Source organism: Pungitius pungitius, chromosome 11 (assembly GCF_949316345.1).
Source record: "Pungitius pungitius chromosome 11, fPunPun2.1, whole genome shotgun sequence".
In the NCBI taxonomy this organism is placed as follows: domain Eukaryota; kingdom Metazoa; phylum Chordata; class Actinopteri; order Perciformes; family Gasterosteidae; genus Pungitius; species Pungitius pungitius.
In genome coordinates, this window is record NC_084910.1 from 14,577,260 (window position 1) to 14,580,884 (window position 3,625).

A 3,625-nucleotide genomic window follows, 5' to 3' on the forward strand; every position below is an offset into this window, starting at 1 on the left:
CTCAAGCTAAAGATGCATTTTTAGTGAAAGTACAATTAACTTATAAGTAAAATGTTTTTATAGTCATCTTTATTGGCTTATAGTTGTTGTAGAATTATTTAAGTCACATGTGCATCTCTATCAATGGGTATGTTGCAGCTGGTTGAGGTGAATCAGTTTCTGTGCTTTTGGATTCATAGAAAAAAGCATTGTGTTTTTTTAGACTCATCATGTTTTGTGTCAATTTACAGCTGTGAAACAAAATGTAATACGTTTTTAAGGTATAAAGTACATTAAAATTCCACACAGTCAAATGGAAATGTTTAAAATGTGTAACTAAGACAATTTTTAACCTTATAACAAGTTGAAAGTAGATCATTTCCAAGACAGATGGGCTGTGAGATCACATTTGATTTGTAATATTTATGCATTGTAATTAAATAAAATATAAATATAAATGCATTGTAAACGCTAGACGTTTGTTACATTTTAACTCAAAGTGCAATTCACTTGATCCGATAAACATAGTGAAGAATTTTCTACCTTTTTTTCTCCTTTCATGTCTGGACTCCCACTCTCTGTCTTTCAGCCATGCGACCCTCAATCTCCGTGACGCTTGAGCCCGGGTTGGAGAGAGGAGTCCCGTGGGGTCGTGACCTCTATACATTTGTAACTTCAGCAGCAGGTCACATGATGAGGACTCTTCAGAAACCCAGGAAGAACCGACCTTCCAAACGACAGGTCAACCACCGTCGCTTCCTGCACAACATGATCCAGAGGTGTGGAAGCGTCAGACAAGCATGACGTCAACTGCAATGTAAAACAGAACTTTTATACGGGATTCCTCTTTTCAACAGGCCCCTAAATATATTTAAAATAAAAAATTCAGAGAATGAAGAATCCCTCTCGGCTACTGATCAGCGCAATGACGTTGCTTCATTTTTTAAGTGAAAAGAGGAACGGGTTGTTAGCTTTTTTTGTTTCAATTTGAACGTGAGGATAGGAGGCGGGTTGTGTGGATAACCATTGGACACAGACAGGCTAGTTGTTTTCCCCTTTCAACGGTATTTTTGCAAAGCTAACAAGCTTTCAATCTTTTCATCTAACTTTTCCCCCAAAACGTTGAATAATTCTAGACAGAACTTTTGTTTGATACTGGTTGGTTCTCCCCGTCTGTTTCTCTCAACAGAAGGTTTGCAGACATTGAGGCAGCGAACCATCGGCTGGCGTCTGCCCTTTGTTTTAGGGAGGAGGGACAAAACGCGTCCTCGCCGCCATCACAGCAGCCGGAGCCACTTGACGACTCAGGTGGCCCACAAGGTTGTTCTCTACCAGACCCAGATAAACGCACAGATGTAGATGGCCTCTCCAAGGCCGGAAGTGACGCCTCACGGGAAACGCAAATCAGCGAAAAAGAACAGGCAGATTCGGGACATCTTTGGAAAGGACACCACAAATCACTGCGCGCCACCCGCAGCGGTAGAAAGAACAACCGGAAAGCAGGGAGACAGAAAAAAGAGAAGGGGACTCCCGTATTGTCATCATCCTTATCGTCTACGAGTTCCCCAAACAGTGCAGACGATCACTGCAGGGCAGAGCTTCTTGGTAGTGAGTGCTGTGACAATGAAAGCCATCTGACGCCAGCCAACAACCTGTCAGAAGGCTCTCCAACCACCCAGCAGGAATCAGGTCTTCTGCATTTGAACCAAAATGTGGACACCTCTCCGTCCTTCTTTCCCGAGCTCTCTCCGTTGTCTCTAGACTCGTGCGACTTCTCCATCCAGATGTTCAAAGACATCTCAACCTGCCTGCAGGCCCAGAAGAGCATTTCAGAGAGTGAGTGGACAGATATCGTGGATATTTTCAGTGTCGGCAGTGAGGATTCGGGAGGCTGCATGGATGTAGAGGCCTATTTTGAGAGTATCTGCGCGTGTCCAGGGGACGCTGGGCAGGTATTGACCGTTGCCGGTGATGCGGGATTTGAGGATCAGTCAGAAAGTTTGGGCAAAAGATCTGAGATGGAGGACCTACGGCGTGAGACAGGCGAGTACAGATATCAATACCGTTGCCATGGAGATCGGGGTTCGACCCCAGATCGCTTCCAGAGTGCTCAGAGGAGCGTTCAGGTGCTGAAACGAAACGGGGACCCTGCAGAGACACAGTTTAACCATTTCAAGCCAAACCACGAGACAGAACTCGTCCAGAATGAGGTCCCCACATCAGTCGGCTTTCACTACCACAACCAGCATCCTCAGGTGGAGAGTTCCTGTATGCTGGTAAACTGTGAAAATAACCAAAAATTTACGCCGTTTGAGGGCATAGCTCAATCCTTCTCTGTCCCGCTTCATAACCCCGAGTACCGCCCCATTCCAACGCCGCCGCATGAGGACGAGTGGCTTTTCACAGATATCTTAAAAGACAGGATGTCACTTGACTGCCAGGAGAACGTGTTTAATACTTAAATGTTGTGTACGCACCATCTCTTCCTCATTTTATCACAGAGCAAGAACAATCCGGCATTTCTTTATTCAAAGCATTCCATGGGAAATTCTTTGTGATTTTTTTTTTTTTTGCAGTGTCATATATCCAGAGAAGTTATTTGCATTTTGCCCCAATTGTACTTGAATATATTTCAGAATATCTCAAGAAGATCTTTTGAAGATGTGCGCTGCCTGTTCACACATTCTGGTTCAATCTCAAGCAGTTCTTGGTTGTTGTAAGTACTGTAAAATGAGACGCTTACACACTCTTCAGCCTTTGCTTAAGAAAGGAAGAGACACTTTGATGTGAAAAACATGCTTCTCAAGCAGCAACATGATCAAAGGGTACATCTGTATCACAATACATTAAATATATTTAATAGTCTTATTGTGTTTTTATGGTTTAAGCTACCTTACTGTAAAGAAACGATGAAATGATGGTATTTAAATTCAACACATTGACAAATGTCTTTTTTCAGTTCAAACACAAATGACCAAATTGTCATTGTATCGAGCTTTTTCTGTGACTATGTGAAAGCTTTCAAATGTTACTTGAGCTGTGTCTCAATCTGTGTATGGATTACAGTGCTGTTATTGCTGAAATGTTTATGTTTAAAGTCGTGATAATTATCCAGAATGTGAAAGATAAATGCTGTTATAACACTAATAACTACTCTTTTCTTGTGTGTAGACAGAAAGGAGTACTCCAATATAAAAATATTCAATTACTAGAAATAGTCCAGCAGTAAAACTGTCATACAAGTACATGTGTATTATTGGAAAATTGTACAGAACGTATCAAGAAAAAGCACTTTTAATGTAGTGTATAATGGCCTTGAATATTATACTACAAAAAGTCATAGGGGACATATGCTGCAGTATATTAATGGACTATTATTAAAGTTGCATTATTGTATAAATAGCATTTTTACAGATTTTAGTTGTTTGAGGTGAAGGTATTTTTAACTACTTTTTAAACCGTTTGGTGGTTCATCACATTTTTATAAACTTGATGATGTAGTGCAACAAAGTACAATATTCTCAGGTAAAAGATAAAAAGTAGCATGAAATTTGAAAAACTCACTCAAGTACAAGTTCCTACAGTTTGCACTGAGGTACCGTACGTGTTCAGCTTGTGCTGTCAAAGAAACACACAAACACAAAGA